Source organism: Danio rerio, chromosome 8, assembly GCF_049306965.1.
Source record: "Danio rerio strain Tuebingen ecotype United States chromosome 8, GRCz12tu, whole genome shotgun sequence".
Lineage (NCBI taxonomy): Eukaryota > Metazoa > Chordata > Actinopteri > Cypriniformes > Danionidae > Danio > Danio rerio.
Window position 1 is genome coordinate 36,596,605 of NC_133183.1, and position 18,053 is coordinate 36,614,657.

The window sequence follows — 18,053 nt, forward strand, 5'->3', positions numbered from 1 at the left end:
TCACTCTACACACAGCCCCACTCCTTGGTATCGAGCGCAGGCCCGGCCCTACATTTAGATGTTGTATAATATGAAATAGCAGTAAAAATTATGAAAATTGTTATGAAATAGTTTTTCAGTCATGTAGCCTAATACAAATATTTAGTACACTGCACAGTGCAATTATTATTTAAATTTATTATATCCATTATTATTAATATTAGTAAAATCTTTTTAAAAAATTTACTTTAGGCTATACTGCTATTTGCTCATGCAAAATTAAACACCAGAAAATATATCGTAGGCCTATATTAAGAGCTAAATTACAGTTAGCATCATAATTAGTTCAATTATGTGCTGTAGGCTATTGATTGACCAACACCCCCTGTATACAGTTTACACACTGCAGGTCTACAGTTCTGATGTGTATTTTGAATTACTTGTTTTAAATGACAGTAAGACATGCTATATTTAGTTTTTATAGTAAAATATACATTATAATCCAGTACAAAGTAAAATAATATTTATTAGTGGCCTATTGGCAGCGTATAGCCGTTAAGCTTATAGTCTAAGCATGTCATTTATTTATTATTAACATAAATTACAAACTAGCATCCTTATGATTTTATTTCGTTTCTGTATATTTTTATCAAACGAAAAATGCAATGATTTATACTTTGGTTTTAATTTTATTAGAAATTTAATAGCCGTTTAGGCAACACTACTTCTACATGTCATTGGCTCTGATTGCGTTTTTTACAGATAACCTATTTACAAAGATTTTTATTAAACAAGTGCACTACCACAAGATATTTTTGTAGGTGTAAAAATCTAAAAAGTATCATTATCATATTCTTGCCTTATTCATCTTTAATATAAATATAAAATTTAACACATTCATTGATTAAACTAGGGATGCTAACGATTACTCGATTGATTTATTGTCGGTAACCCTTTAAAACCGATAGACCTTATCGATGACCGATTAAGCATGGGCATTTAATAAGTTATGCTTTGCTCTTTGAGATGCGTCCACGATTTCACACATTACATAATCAAGTGTGCGCAGTTTAGGCTACGTTACCCTATGGAGTCGTGCACTCTCTTGACTTTGCATATTGGTTATGCACATATTGGTCATACACTGTTAGACATTTCAAAGGGTTTTTACAGTAACTTACTGGCAACACTGTTGCCAGTAAGTTACTGTATTTTAGATTTACAGTATACAACTGTAAATCCGTTTACAGCATGTTACTGTAGTGTCTGAAAATGGTTAACTACTGTAAAAACCTAAGTTAACAGTTAGCTACTGTAAACCTTTTAATTTTGTCCTAAATATTTTATAATATAATTTTATTAATATTATTTTAATACTATAGACCTAAAAAAGACACAATTACAAAATATTAACAAAATAAACACTCTTTATTTAAAACATTGGAGATGCTTAAAACAAGCTTAAAAATGTGTAAAAACATTACATTTCAATCATTCAAAATATTTTATTTTAAGAAAAAAAAACATTGAAAATGACAAAGCACATTAACATACATGTACAAAACTAATTTAAGTGTCTGACCTGCATATTGTTGAGAAAAAAAAACCCAATTGTACTAAGTACTACTGACATTAAACCAGACACAATTACAAAATATTCCATTCTTTAAAACATTAATAATGCTTAAAGCATTTAAGGAAAATGTGTGAAAATTACATTAAGCAATAAAATCAACACATTAAAAATAAATAAATCACACAAAGCACTAGAACATACATGTACAATAAAAATTTAAACTTCTGAATTGCATATTGTTGGAAAAATAAATATTTGTAACTATTAGCCGACTCAGAAACAACCCAACTTTAAAATATTACTGATTCTGGTGTCAAATGCTCAACAAGGTCTGAATTCACATGTTCAAATGCAATTCATCTTTATTTCTATTGCACTTTTACAATGTAGATCAATGATGTCAAAGCAGCTTAACATAGAAGTTCTTGTAAATTGAAGCTGCTTCAGTCCAGTTTTCAGAATTGAAGCAGTAAATGTCACTGCTGAAAGTCCAAACACTGAAGAGCAAATCCACCGATCCACCAATCGTAGCCAAGTGATCCAGTGGCGACAGTGGCATGGAACAAACTTCACCAACTGACGAAAGTGTAGAATAAAATCCCTTGAGAGATACCAGGCTCAGTTGGGCACGACCAGTTCTCCTCTAGCCAAACTTGTGCAAGGCCGCAGTCTAGGCACCAGAGGCTTGAAAGTTCACCAGCGGGTGGTCAGGCTGGCCCATTGGATCAATGCGGAAACTCATTGATCACGTGTGTCTTTTAGGATTCACTCCTCCATGACCACCACAGCATATGGTCAGGATTTGGCCCAGTCCAGGATTATGAAGAACTCTGGATAAGGACAAACAGACTAACATAAGCATAGAAGAAGCTTGTTTAAAAAAAAAAAATCATATACTGGTTAATTATTTTGAAGCATGGCAGCTAGGTTGGGGTAGTTTTCAGCTGGTACTGAGCAACTGGCTCCTGCTCATAACCTGCTCACTACCATGTTTAAAAGATAACTAACCAGAATGTCCTGTTTATTTTTTCCCCTAACAAGGTTTTACAAAAACATTGTAGCATTTGTGATGGGTTGATTCACTGCAGGACAGATTAGACTATTTGTTTTATGTATTCCTAATAAACTAAAACTGACTGAATACTGATAAAACTATTGAGAGTGTCTCACCTAATCCAAGTTCTCAGTTAGCTGGTGAAAGAAGGATAACTCACTGTTGTTCATGGTTGTCATTCTCTTCAGTACTTCTCCTGCTATCTTCTGGCTCACTCTGGTTGTTGCTGTGCATTTTGTTTCATCCTCTGGAATTATTTATACAAAAAATTTTATTATTTTATTTATTACAAAATATTTAGGCAACATGAAATGGGGAAAAAGACATTTAATACATAGACAAATGCATGTATCCCAATACTAATTATTGTATTTTGAAATGTCTGACCCATGACAGACCTCAATCTGCTCAAAAATATTATAAACAAAGATGAAAAAAAAAATCTACTAAATGGTTTAATAAAAAAGGGAAATGATTTTTTTATTTAGCTAGCAACTAAACATGTGACACATTTTGTATTAAAGTAACGTTAATATATTGAGAAACAAATAGATGTACAGTACTTACTGTTGTATGAGGTCCAGTTTGCACAGGCAGGCTCCCAGTATTCTATATTGAGACCATAAAAAAGCCAAAAATACAGGTAAGAATACCATGCTACAATCCACAACCTCCACACAACTTTTTTTATTTGTTTACCTTGGTTGCTTACTGGTCTTGCTTATTTTTTAAGCATAAGGCTGTGCTGATCAAGATGTTCCTCTGAAATGCTGTTTGTTTCTTCAGACAAAACCTGCTGCTGTGCCAGTGCCATATCTAAATAGAAAAAAATATAATGGTAACAATTATGTTAAACCAAATGTCAAGAGTTGTGATAAAAAAATAATTAGCAAACAATAAATAGCAAAAAGGTGGTTCTTAGCATAATGCATAGAGGTAAAATTGGTTTTATATTAGCAGATTCAGACTTCCCCCTTAATAATTTAATTTCATAAAAGTATTATTTGCAAACTCTAAATAGCGAAATCATTTTAGCAGCTAATGACTATCAAAGTACAACATGCTCACGGTCAAATAAACAGTGTTAATGTTGATTTCAAGTCATACTGGCATGCTAATTCTGATCGAATATTCAAAGTAACATGGTAAACAGTATAGAGTCTTCTAAATGAACGAATGTGCGAATATAACTTTACCTCTATGCATATTGTAACGTTATAGATTTACGTTAACGTTCTTATAGGTTACGTCGCGATGTTATTTTCTCAAGCTAACGTTATAAGTTACTCTAAACCAGAGAAAAATAAGTTCACAACATCTAATATATATAGTATAAATCAATATAAGTTAAACGTTGCACGTTAAAATGAGTTTGAGTCCAATTCAGTATAAACTTAGCTCAGTTTAGCTAACAGTTAACATTACCATTTTAAGATCGCTTCAGCCAATGTTGCCGAGCAAACAAATGCTAATAGAGGTGCTCAAATCAATGTCGAGTGTTGTCAGCACAGACAGACACGCTTTTACCTGGATTATTTGTTGGTCTTTCATTCATATTCTTCTGGGGGAAAACACTCTCTGCCGGACCGTTGTCTCGTGCTAAGTGTCCTCCAAAACTGTCTGCATACCTCTGGTTCCCTCCTAAACCAAAACCCGCTGCAACACCGGTTCCTATGTAAATAAATAAAAAGATATGACGAGAACAATGGCTAATAGTCATAAACAGTCTTATTTAAAGTAATAGTAGTGTTAATGTAATAAATTAAATAAAGGTAACATCTTAATAGATGATATATTTCTCAAATGGGCGAAATAACGCCAAGCCAGAGAAAATAATAATAGCCAACTTTATACTTTACTTTGTTCTATTCTCGTCCACAAAACATTCTGTAAAATGAAACACTGCCTCAGCTTACCAGAGTAAAGTTTGTTAAATCCAGTATGTTCTTCAGGCACACTAATAAATTGTCCTCCAGAATTGCTCCAGGGTCCTCAGGCAAAATGTGGTGCAGAGTAGTCGAATCGCCGCAAGGTGGCGTTGAAGCAGTTGTGGAAAATACAGTATAATACACGAATTTTTACAAATACAGTACATCGCTGTATATGTTGTTCGACGTCACACTAAATTCCCATAATGCAACGGTAAATACAGTTATTTACCGTAAAAGGAATTTGCAGTATTACACTGGGTGAAATACAGTAAATAACTGTGTAATTTACAGAAATGTCTAACAGTGTACCTATTATGCTCAGATCTCGTTTATCCGCTGGTGCTGCCATTAATCCGCTGGTCAAGTAATCAAAAAGTAGGCTACATGACGTTTAATTATGGGCAGGTTATTAAGACCAAACATTGGTTGTGCAAACTGTATTACGTTCTCTAAAATTTTAAAGTGTTTTAAGCTACATTATCTTTTATAGACTGGCATAGGCCTAAATACGCATCACGGCCAGACATTTATAGTTTATATAAAAACGAGCGTCACCGTCGCATTTGTTCACATGCTTTAAATTAATGCTTTTTGTCTCCCAAAAATAATATAATAAAGTTAACGATAAAATAACATTATTAACCGTTTAACTGTAAACATTTCTGTTCAGAACGATTAAAGTTGATCTTTTTTTTTGGGTTTTCGTTTCTGTTCCTGAAAAATGTCATTTGATTCTGTTTTTCGTTTCCGTTCCTTGAACCGGTTTGGAGCCCTGCATATAATACGTTTTTCTGCATGTTAAATAATGCTTTATTAACTCAACTTCATGTAGTTTTGAGATCTAATCTAAAGTGAGGAATATTGATGCTTTATAAATCCCTTATAAATGACAATTAAAGGCTCAGAATCATTCATTTACTCATTTATTTTCATTTTGGTTTTCTCTCTTTATTAATTCGGGGTCGCAACAGCGGATTGAACCACCAACTTATCCAGCACGTTTTTATGCAGCGGATGCCCTTCCAGCTGCAACCCATCCCTGGGACACATCCATACACATACACACTCATTTACTACGGACCATTTTAGGCTACCCAATTCACCTGTACCGCATGTAGGAGCACCTGGAGGAAACCCACACCAACACAGGGAGAACATGCAAACTTTACACAGAAATGCCAACTGACCCAGCCAGGGCTCGAACCAGCGACCTTCTTGCTGTGAGGTGACAGCACTACCTACTGTGTATCAAATAAACAATAAGTATTTGCAATCGTACCTAAACAAATACAATTACTGTAAATTTTAAACATTGCTGAATAACAGGAGTGTCGAAATACAACATCATTTGATAAAACAACAATATAATAATTTAACAATACATTACGTGTAAAGCAATTTTATATTTAGACAAGATTGCAATGATTTACTTTTCATTTGATACAGTTTCATTTGAGCATCTTGTAATAAGTAGAAATTAATAGTCATTTTTTCCCTGTATATAATGTAACTGAGCCTTATATTGTCATTTATAATGGATTTATAAAGCATGAATAGCCCTCGCTTTAGATTAGATCACAAAACTGCATGAAGTTGAGTTCATAAAGCATTTATTAACATACTAAACAACTTATTATATGCCTGAATAATAAGGATTATCAATGTTATTTTGAATAGTTTATTAATCATTTACTTGCACATTCTGAATTATCTAAAAAAAAAAACACCTACTACTTTTAAATATCTGGTTTGTTAATGATGTATTTTTCATTACTAAATTAAGTATTGCATTATTTACCAAGTATGAAAACAATCATTAAGCACATTATAATTGTGCTTATAAGTCAATAATATTTGTAATTTATATTTATAAATATAATTTATAAACTGCTTACTAATGTCTATTAATGTAGCGTTAATGCTTAACAAACGTTCAACTAACTATTTGCTAATGTTTCATAAATAATTCATTGTGTGCAGTTATTATAGTGTTACCCAACATTTATATATCTTATTAATCAGGCATATAGTAATGGTTACTCTGTCTAATAATAAATGCTTTATAAACTCAACTTCATGCAGTTTTGTGAGCTAATCTAAAGTGAGGACTATTGATGCTTTATAAATCCCTTATAAATGAAAATTAAAATCTCAGCTATATTCTACACAGAAAAAAAAGAAATAAATTAAAAGGGGGAGTGATTTATAGCTTTATATATATATATATATATATATATATATATATGGTGAAGCAGTGGCGCGGTAGGTAGTGCTGTCGCCTCACAGCAAGAAGGTCGCTGGGTCACTGGTTTGAACCTCGGTTCAGTTGGCATTTCTGTGAGAAGTTTGCATGTTCGCCCTGCATTCGTGTGGGTTTCCTCCGGGTGCAAAGGCACAGTCCAAAGACATGCTACAGGTGAATTGGGAAGGCTAAATTGTCCCTAGTGTATGAGTGTGACAGGCCCATATGACAGGCTGGCCGGAAGGTGTAAAAAAGTCGTTATCATATGGACAAGTCTAAAACTGAAGGACTTGTTCCAAAAAGAGCCGACCCCGCAATCCTAAGGCCAAAGAAGATATATATATATATTTTTTTTTCCCATTAATTTCAAGATACACAAATGAAACTATCTAATGAAAAATAAATCTTTGCAATCTTATCAAAATATAAAATTACTGTACAGTGCAAACATCACAGAAACACTGAAATGAATCTTGTCATATTGTTAATTGTTGTTTTGAAATGATGTTGTATTTTTATTTTGCAATGTTTAAACTTTACAGAATTTTTTAAATAAGATTGCAAAGATTTATTGTTCATTAGATACTGAGCCTTAAATTGACATTTATAAGGGATTTATCAACTATAAACAGTCCTTAGGTCACAAAACTGCATAAAGTTGTGTTATTATAGCATTTACTAACACACATGGTTACAATTACTATATGCCTGAATATAACATGTATAAATGCTCATTTGAATAGTTTATTAATCATTTAATAACTCATTCTGAATTATCTTAAAAACCACCAACTACTCTTATATACAAATAGTTTGTAAATAATGCAATACATAATATAGTAATGAAAAATGAATCAGTAACAAAGCATGAAAATACAATTAAGTCAAGTCAAGAATACAGCGTTTGAAGCTGTATTTATAAACTGCTTCCTAAAGTCTATTAATGTAGAGTTAGTGCTAAACTAATGATGTATAGTGTATACTTACTATAAAAGTGTTATTCAGATTTTTTATCTAAAGAGCCGAGATTCAGTTTTTAATATAAAAATCCAAAGCTGATCTCTGGTTTTTAGAGCCAATGGTTCAGCTTTCACCACAGCATGTACTTCCTGTTTGCTCCAGGATCTTCTCTTTATGGGACCTATGGGTGGTTAAAATATAAAAAAGTGGTTTTAGTTGCATAAATGTTCAGTCATTTTTACAACATGTGCTGTTATGTTAGTTTAATATTGTGATAGAAAATGCTAGAAAAATATGTCTTGCCTATTATTAAAAATACTTAAGATGGAGATGGATTAAAAAATACTTCCTATTAACTTCAAATCTGGTTAATGGGGTTACACTTTATTCCATAGTCCAGTTTAGACATTCTTCTAACTATGCGTAACTCTGCAACTACGTTAATTATCTCACCGTAAAGTATTATGTATTAGAGTATTTCAATAAGACTAACGCTCATCTGATTATCAGTAGAGTATTAGCAGACTGTTAGCTCAAGTTTAGCTCAAAACACTACACTGTAACAGATATCTGTTCATTACCAGTTCCTGTATTTTGTGATTTACAAGTGTTTTTTTTTTTTGTTTTTTTTGTGGTGGTGAATTGCATTATGGGATGTTGATCTCTGCTCTGTGCACTTTTGATGTTGAAAATTCAACTCTACAGTTTAACAAAGTGACTTTTACTGACATTTTAGTAGTTTGAAATAATATAATGTATAAGAAATAATATATAGAGATAAATAAGTCTTTAGAATAACAGAAAATGTACCGGCAGTTTATTACAAGGTTTCTGTAGCATAATATACAACAACAACCCAAACAAAAAGTCACTTTTTTTTACTTTTTAAGATTAAAAGTTGTTGGAAGAAAGATCAAGATCCCATAATGCAATTCAAAAGCAGAAACAAACAGATTTCATAAAAACAAATTATGAAAAACTGCTAATTTAATTATTATTACTTATTTTTATTAATTTTAGAGTGTAGAGTATTAGCTGACAGTTAAGGTTACCTCAATAAAACTGACTCTCATTGGTCTCAGTAAATAGTACAGCAGACTGTTAGGTTACGCTCAAAATTAGTACAATATGACTAATTCTTATATAAATTTAGTAGAGCATTAGCAGTGTTGATTCTAACAGACAGTCTAATGGCTGTTAGTTGACAAGTAGTTGCAGTTACTTGTAGTTAGTAGTAGTAGTAGTAGTAAAGTAAATTATCAAAATAAAGTGTAACCAGATATGCAATTAGTATATTTTTTCAAAGTATTTAGCAATATTGTTTAACTAACATGAAATGAGACATCAAGTGCAACTGTACTGAAATCATCATGGAAGTAATGTGCTTCTGTCCAGTTTTACCCTACATGTTATGTAAATGAGCTTGTGCATTTGGACTTGTACAATAAAACAAGTCAGTCACAAATTAACTCTCTTTTTTGTGAATGCTGGGTCTGCATCACTATCTTCACAGACACTGTACCATGGTGATGATACTTGAGGGGACTCTGAAAGTAAAAATCAAGTCTGAGAGTTGACTTCTCTGCATAAAGCTTACCAAAATATTTATTTGATTTTGTGTTGTTCTTTTTAATGGGTAAAAGCGTGTGATGGTAGCTTAAAAATAGTTTTCAAACATAGCACATACATATCATGATAAAAATAAACATTCTGAAAAAAGAAAAATTCTGATCAGAAAAATAAATAATATTTTTACCTTTTAGATTGGACTTCACCTCCTCCAAAATCAAGATCCACTGTAACTTTCTCTGAATGTAAAAACCCACACAAAAATACATCATTTAAAACAATATGGTATATGTTTGCAAATACAAATGTGTATATAACATCCAGAAAATCTGGCACTGTATTACATGTTTGTGTGTAAACCCACGATTTGATCAAGATTCCCCCCTTTAAAATCTGCTGAGCGTCTGTTTTCAAGTCCCAGAAAAACTGAGTTGTGGGAACAGAGCAGTTCTCTTCTGCAGTCATACAGTCATAACACACACATACATATGAAGAGTTTGGTTGCAAAATGCGATAAACGGCATTTTTTGACATTTGGAATTTATTATTGGAAATCACTGTTCAGATGTACCTTAATCTATGTGTCAATTGCTGCCATTAATAACATTTAAGAATGCACATTTTAGGCCAAGTACAAAACGTATTTTTTTTCACGAAACGCAATATGCGTCAGACCAGTTTCTTTACAAAGTGCGATATAACAGTTAGAGAGCGTTCAGGATGCGGCGCGAGCTCAGCATCCCCTGGGAAGAGAGTCATCGCCGGTGAAGTGCTCAGAGTTTGCTCATTGATTTAGCGATAGAAGATGAAGTCTTCAACTTCACAAAAAATTATAAAAAGGCCACAAAAGTGGACCAGAATAAGATACTTCTGCGTCAACAATACACAAATGCAGCAGGGAACGAGTCTCCGCTGATGTCAAGAGAAGGCCTAGGAGCGCCTTTTTTCCTACTCCCCATCACAAGATACCTGTCTGCAAGTGTTCTTTATAAGTTTATTTTTTAAATAATTTCTTAAATGTAGCTGAGTAGCCTATCTGAAGATTTATTTATGCGGTTGCACCTATTATTTAAAATTAATTCTTGTTGTTGTTGATTTATTACAAAGGAACTTAAAGGGCACATGTTGTTATGGAGAAAACGGTTTAGCTTTTTCACAACCAAATAAATAAGCTATTATTATTATTACAGTGAAATAATTCATTAAATATGACATAGCGAGGCAAGTTTGTGTCACGGACTCAGCTCCGCCCGCTCTAATCATACAGGTTTGGTTTTCTGCAGCGGTGTGGAAGGAGCCGCCCCCCACTCTTTCTGTACCAAGCTAAAGGTCATTTATCTAACTAACTTAATCTTACTTATCAAACAAAACATTGATTCACTAGCTTTTGGTAATGGTATTAATGTAGTATAATATAGCCTCAGGTGGATGTAGCGTTTTGCAAAAAAAAAAAAAAATAAAGTTACAGTATGTTATGTTATGTTGTGTACATTCTGGCCAAATCTAACTTAGAATCTTATTATTATTAATCAATCTTTGCATATATTATTCCATGTTTGACAATGTGGGTTGGATTAATATGTAGCATTTTGGCATGTTTTTTTTTACTTAATTATAGACATAAAATTAAATAAAAAATATCCTGGATTTGAAAATATTGTGTTCCTGGCCTTCACTGAGCTCAAGTTATAGTTTAATGTACAAAAATTGTGAATGAACTTGACTGTTGATGTCCTGAAAAATAATGTCAAAATTACCAACATTTTTTTAAATGGATATATCTCGTTCTGCAATGAAACTCTTTATATACAGTTGAAGTCAGAATTATTAGCCCCCCTGAATTATTAGACAGCTTGTTTATTATTTCCCCAATTTCTGTTTAACGGAGAGAAGATTTTTTTCAACACATTTCTAAACATAATAGTTTTAATAACTATTTCTAATAATCATTTCTAATAATGGACTTATTTTCTCTTTGCCATGACGACAGTAAATAATATTAGACTAGATATTCTTTAAGACACTTCTATACAGCTTAAAGTGAAATTTAAAGGCTTCACTAGGGTAATTAGGTTAACTAGACAGGTTAGGGTAATTAGTCAAGTTATTGTATAATGATGGTTTGTTCTGTAGATTATCGAGAAAAAATATAGCTTAAAGAGGCTAATAATTTTGTCCTTTAAACGGTGTTTAAAAAAATGTAAACTGTTTTTATTCAAGTCAAAATAAAACAAATAAGACTTTCTCCAGAAGAAAAAAATATTATCAGACACACTGTGAAAATTTCCTTGCTCTGTTAAACATCGTTTAGGATATATTTAAAAAAGAAGAGAAAAATTCCAAGGGGTCTAATAATTCTGACTTCAACTGTATATATATATATATGAAAGTATATACAGTTGAAGTCAGCCCACCTTTTTAAAACTTTTTTACAAATATTTCCCAAATGATGTGTAACAGAGCAGGGAATTTTTTCATAGTATGTCTGATAATATTTTTTTCTTCTGGAGAAAGTCTTATTTGTTTTATTTCAGCTAGAATAAAAGCAGTTTTAATTTTTTATGAACCATTTTAAGGTCAATATTATTATCCCTCCAATAACTTGCCTAGTTACCCTAATTAACTTAGTGAAGCCTTTAAATGTCACTTTAAGCTGTATAGAAGTGTCTTGAAAAATATCTAGTCAAATAATTTTTACTGTCATCATGGCAAAGAGAAAATAAATCAGTTATTAGAGATGAGTTATTAACACTGTTATGATTAGAAATGTGTTTAAAAAATCTGCTTTCCATTAAACAGAAATTTAGTACAAGAAATAAACAAGGGGGCTAATAATTCTGACTTCAACTGTATATAATTAAAAATATATATTTTATATATAATTTTATAAATATTTTATAAAAAATATTTTATATATTTTTATATATAATTTATAATTTTTATTTTGAAAAATATAATTTAGACAGTAGTACTCAAGGGTCCAGGGGTCTGTTCTTCGGACCTCGCTTAAATAATCTAAGAATATATTACAGATCCTGGATCTTTTAATCTTGATAACTCATCTTAGGCTAATTTGGTTCTTCAAAAAAGTTTGCGAATCAGATTAAACTGATCTGAGAGGTGTTGTGACTGTGTGTTGTGACAGATCTATCGATCCTCAAAATCATTATCAGCAATACAACGATTGGCTGACGGCACAGCAGCTTGATGACATCTGATTAATGCACAGTTATCAAAATTACATGAAATCCGTAGTAAACGGTTCGTTGAATCTGATATGCAATAACAGAGTTGTGAGTTACGTGCTGGAGCAGAGCAGTTCTCTTCCTCTGTCATATGGTCATCCTTCAATAAAAGCTGAATATAAAAAATATATATTAGTTAGACAGCAGTACTCAAGGGTCGCGGTCCCCACTATGTCAGACCTTACTGTGTGTGTATTGAGGACTAAGTGTGTTTCACAGCTTCTCTAACATGCCTCTGGTCCCCACAATGTCAGTGCATATGTTCACCAATTAGGACACACACTCTGTTTCATTTCTATATTTTGATTAAGTTAAATAATTACAATTAAATACACCACTACTACAACAACAACTACTATTACTACTACAACTAATAATATTAATAATAATAATAATATAATAATAATAATAATAATAATAATAATTGTTATTATTATTATTATACACACACCTCATCAGAGTTGTGGGTCTCCTACTGGAGCAGAGCAGTTCTCTTCCTCTGTCATATGGTCATCCTTCCATCCTTCAATAAAAGCTGAATAATAAAAATATATATATATATATATTAGTTAGACAGTAGTACTCAAGGGTCCCGGTCCCCACTACGTCAGACCTTACTGTGTGTATTCAGGACTAAGTGTGTTTCACAGTTTCTCTAACATGCCTCTGGTACATGCCTCTGGTCCCCACAATGTTACACTAGTAAATACATTCATACATTAGGACACACACTCTGTTTCAATTCTATATTTTGATTAAGTTAAATAATTACAATTAAATGCACTACTACTACAACAACAACAACTACTACAACTACTACTACTAATAAAAAAAATAACAACAACATTAAACACACCTCATCAGAGAGTTGTGGGTCACGTACTGGAGCAGAGCAGTTCTCTTCCTCTGTCATATGGTCATCCTTCAATCAAAGCTGAATAAAAAAAATAAATAAAAATATATTAGTTAGACAGCAGTACTCAAGGGTCCCGGTCCCCACTATGTCAGACCTTACTGTGTGTATTCAGGACTAAGTGTGTTTTACAGCTTCTCTAACATGCCTCTGGTCCCCACAATGTCAGTGCATATGTTCACCAATTAGGACCCACACTCTGTTTCATTTCTATATTTTGATTAAGTTAAATAGTTACAATTAAATACACCACTACTACAACAACAACTACTATCACTACTACAACTAATAATAATAATAATAATATTAAAAATAATTGTTATTATTATTATTATAAACACACCTCAGAGTTGTGGTTCTCCTACTGGAGCAGAGCAGTTCTCTTCCTCTGTCATATGGTCATCCTTCAATAAAAGCTGAAAATAAAAAATATATATTTTAGTTAGACAGTAGTACTCAAGGGTCCCGGTCCCCACTACGTCAGACATTACTGTGTGTATTCAGGACTAAGTGTGTTTCACAGCTTCTCTAACATGCCTCTGGTCCCCACAATGTTACACTAGTGCATATGTTCATACATTAGGACACACACTCTGTTTCATTTCTAGATTTTCATTAAGTTAAATAATTACAATTAAATGCACTACTACTACAAGAACAACTACTACAACTACTACTACTAATAAAAATAATAACAACAACATTAAACACACCTCATCAGAGAGTTGTGAGTCACGTACTGGAGCAGAGCAGTTCTCTTCCTCTGTCATATGGTCATCCTTCAATATAAGCTGAAAATAAAAAATATATATATTAGTTAGACAGCAGTACTCAAGGGTCGCGGTCCCCACTATGTCAGACCGTACTGTGTGTGTATTCAGGACTAAGTGTGTTTTACAGCTTCTCTAACATGCCTCTGGTCCCCACAAAGTCAGTGCATATGTTCACCAATTAGGACACACACTCTGTTTCATTTCTATATTTTGATTAAGTTAAATAATTACAATTAAATGCACTACTACTACAACAACAACTACTATTACTACTACAACAACTAGTAATAATAATAATAATAATAACAACAACAACAACAACAACAATATTAATAAACACACCTCATCAGAGGGTTGTGGGTCTCGTACTGGAGCAGAGCTGTTCTCTCCTTCTGTCATACGGTCATACTTCAGCAAACCTGAATATAAAAATATATATATATATTAGTTAGACAGCAGTACTCAAGGGTTCCGGTCCCCACTATGTCAGACCGTACTGTGTGTGTATTTAGGACTAAGTGTGTTTCACAGCTTCTCTAACATGCCTCTGGTCCCCACAATGTTACACTAGTGCATGGGTTCACCAATTAGGACACACACTCTATTTCATTTCTAGATTTTGATTAAGAAAATAATTACAATTAAATGCACTACTACTACAACAACAACTACTACAACTACTACTACTACTAATAATAATAACAACAACATTAAACACACCTCATCAGAGTTGTGGGTCACGTACTGGAGCAGAGCAGTTCTCTTCCTCTGTCATATGGTCATCCTTCAATATAAGCTGAAAATAAAAACATTTATATTAGTTAGACAGCAGTACTCAAGGGTTCCGGTCCCCACTATGTCAGACCGTACTGAGTGTGTATTGAGGACTAAGTGTGTTTCACAGCTTCTCTAACATGCCTCTGGTCCCCACAATGTTACACTATTGCATATGTTCATAAATTAGGACACACACTAAGTTAAATAATTACAATTAAATGCACTACTACAGCAACAACTTCTACTACTACTACTACTACTACTACTACTACTACTAATAATAATAATACTAATAAACATACCTCATCAGAGAGTTGTCGGAGCAGTTTTCTTCTGCAGTCATATGGGCATCCTTCAATGAAAGCTATTTAAAAACAGCTTTGTTATATAAGTCATGTCATGACTATAAAGCTTTCATGACAGTCTTATGAACCCCCCTTTAAAGTAAAGCATTACCCAATTAATTAAACTTTTTTACCCATTAAGACAAGAAGAAGATATTAAGAGATTGATTTCATTATCTCTTATGGATGATGCAAACTCTTTATTTTTGAACAGATTTACCCTTAATCTATATTAACATTAAAAAACTCTTAGCTTTGCTGAATGTATTAAGGATTAATGTATTAAGTAATCAAAATGTCAAACCTTTCTCCAAGGCCAATCACATGCGCCATAGTCAAACGTTATTTCCTCTCCAAAGAAAATATCCCTGATTGCAAAAAGGCACAAATGAGGTTTTCTCTGAACAACGATCTTATTGACAGTGCAGTTAGGGTGCAGATCGTCCTCATGATCGGCATCAATGCTGCAAAACTAAGAGAAAAGAGCAAGCAACATTTTAATTATGCCCTCTCATAGCAATAAAAAGCTAAACTATGGCATGAATACAAACACAATGAATATAATATATACATGTACATTTGAATGGGGAAAACACTTAACCACCTGTTCTTGTTTTACCATATAAAGTCAAACATAAAGACAGTATTTTTATTATATCTCATATATGCTTTGCTTCCACAAGCTCTATCATTTGTACTCAACCACAAAACTTCCTTTAATAAATGTGGACAACGCAAACTCTGACCTAAAAGATTTAATGAAATGTGTAGGGTTCAAAAACTACAAAAACCTCACATTAGCATCCTCTCTGTGTGTGAATTATAAATACAGTAAACCTTTTGAAGTGGATCAGAACCTTTCCTCAATGTTGTTCTAATACTATTGAACACCTGTTCTTCTTTCTTAGGACAGTTTTAAAGAACTTTTTTTCCACTTCAATTGTTTACAGGTCACACTTTACAATCAGATTTTATTAGTTAATGTACTTACTAACATGACCTAGTAATGAACAATGCATGTACAGCATTTATTAATCAGTTTAACATTTACTATTTACTAATGCATTATTCAAATCTAAATTCATGCTTGTACCAGTAATAATGCATTGCAATAATTAATGCATTGTGCGTGTTCAACTAGTAATGAACAACTTTATTTTCATTAACTAAAGTTAACAAACATGAACAAATACTGTAATAAAGTATTATTTATTGTTCATGTTAGTAAATGCATTAACCAGCATTAACTAATTTAACCTTATTGTAAAAGGCTACCAGTTGACAGCAAATAAATAAATAAAACACACACAGTGAACATTTATGTACTTTTATATATGTTTTACACTAAGTTGGAGTTTATTATAATTATTTATCTAAAATAAAACGTTTCTACACGTCATAGAACAATAAATTAAGTACATTTCTAGGACCAGATAGCCCCACATTTTAATTATAACCTCTATATTACTACATTAACGTATAAATAGTATATAATAGTGTTATTTCAGGATTAACGTTAAATGTTTAAAGCAATTAACCATTTAAAAAGTACGATACAAGAACTATGAAAACATACCTTAGTAACCTTCTATATATTCGGTTTCCAGTGAATGGGTCTTGTCAGTGGAGCTGGTGATGTGTTTCTCCGCATCTTTTAATGGTTTTATCCTCCGTCGATCCATTTAGCCGCCCGGTGATTGGTGACTGTCTGACCGCGGCTCATGCACTCCACCCCGGCCTCTGACTCACGTAGCACCGGGCAGTTAGCACATTAGCGCGAGTAACTTTTACTCGTGTAAACAAGTTAAATTACATACCGAACTGTAGTTTGTGTCTTATCAGTGTTATATTATTACGTAATTTGAAACAACATCGATTAAAACACCCAGGAAATTCGTTAAAACATTTAATTAACTATACCTGATAACTGTCAAAATATGCAACATAAGTATTTGTCATATAACCTATTTTATTACATTATGATGGTGAAAAACATTCTAACTTACCCAAAAATTCGAATAATTTGATGATAGATCTTAATTAAGTTGATTAAAGTCGGATTCATTTATGAGATTGCGCATGTGCAGTAGGCAGAGTGTGTGAATTGCGTCAAGTGTGTGTCAGGGTGCAGTACCGCCATCCGACTACAGGACCGCTATAGAGCAGTGCGCCGACACACACTTACACACTCAATTCAGGTAAATGGTCAAGGTGGGGATCAGTGAAAAAACTGCACTAGGCATATCAGCAACGCCCCCTGAGTCTTTTAAAGGCAAAACATAGTGGGGACCGGGCGATCGGTCCCCACTATGTTTTTGGTCCCCACTTTGTGAGTGTGCTATCATGCTGAGGTCCCCACCATGTAATAAAACAAACACACACACACACACACACACACACACACACACACACACACACACATATATATATATATCCATGGGCCACTGTAAAGTAATATGGTTCTGTCATAACGTTTTGAATGAAAATCTGCATTTGGATAAGACACCTTTAGTATAGTTTTGATTTTAAGGCATAATAAAGATCAAATGCAAGTACGAGTGGATTTACATTGAAAATTTCAAACGCATCAAGAAAACCATGTGCTAAGGAAATTTCAAACCATTTGGAACGCACAGAGACGAGCTTTTGTGCAAAAATGAACTTAAAGGTGCCTTTAAAAAAGTGTCAAA

General features: G+C 32.8%; 2 long non-coding RNA genes across 5 annotated transcripts in view; both read right to left on the reverse strand.

Moving 5' to 3' along the window:
• Positions 1–1,388: 1,388 nt before the first annotated feature.
• Positions 1,389–18,053, reverse strand: part of LOC137496369 (uncharacterized) — a 39,832-nt gene continuing 23,167 nt past the window's right edge. Inside the window, exons 2-7 of one of the 3 annotated variants that reach the window (XR_012384487.1) lie at positions 4,526–4,849; positions 4,137–4,280; positions 3,309–3,425; positions 3,177–3,218; positions 2,726–2,856; positions 1,389–2,385 (exon numbers count right to left, since the gene is read on the reverse strand). This is a non-coding gene — a long non-coding RNA (uncharacterized lncRNA). Of the gene's footprint in view, positions 2,386–2,725; positions 2,857–3,176; positions 3,219–3,308; positions 3,426–4,136; positions 4,281–4,525; positions 6,107–18,053 lie in introns of those variants that run through there. The other 2 variants (XR_011016661.2, XR_012384486.1) reach the window with 2 other exon arrangements.
• Positions 7,139–17,482, reverse strand: LOC108190972 (uncharacterized). Of its 2 annotated transcripts, XR_012384528.1 has the most exons (13): positions 17,370–17,482; positions 16,940–17,103; positions 15,668–15,835; positions 15,322–15,383; positions 14,963–15,038; positions 14,585–14,661; positions 14,183–14,260; positions 13,813–13,885; positions 13,413–13,490; positions 13,008–13,091; positions 12,614–12,668; positions 9,499–9,550; positions 7,139–7,923 (listed from the first exon to the last, which is right to left on the reverse strand). It is a non-coding gene; the product is annotated as an uncharacterized lncRNA (long non-coding RNA). The 2 variants fall into 2 exon arrangements; XR_012384527.1 differs by lacking the exon at positions 12,614–12,668 and having other exon boundaries at positions 7,140–7,923.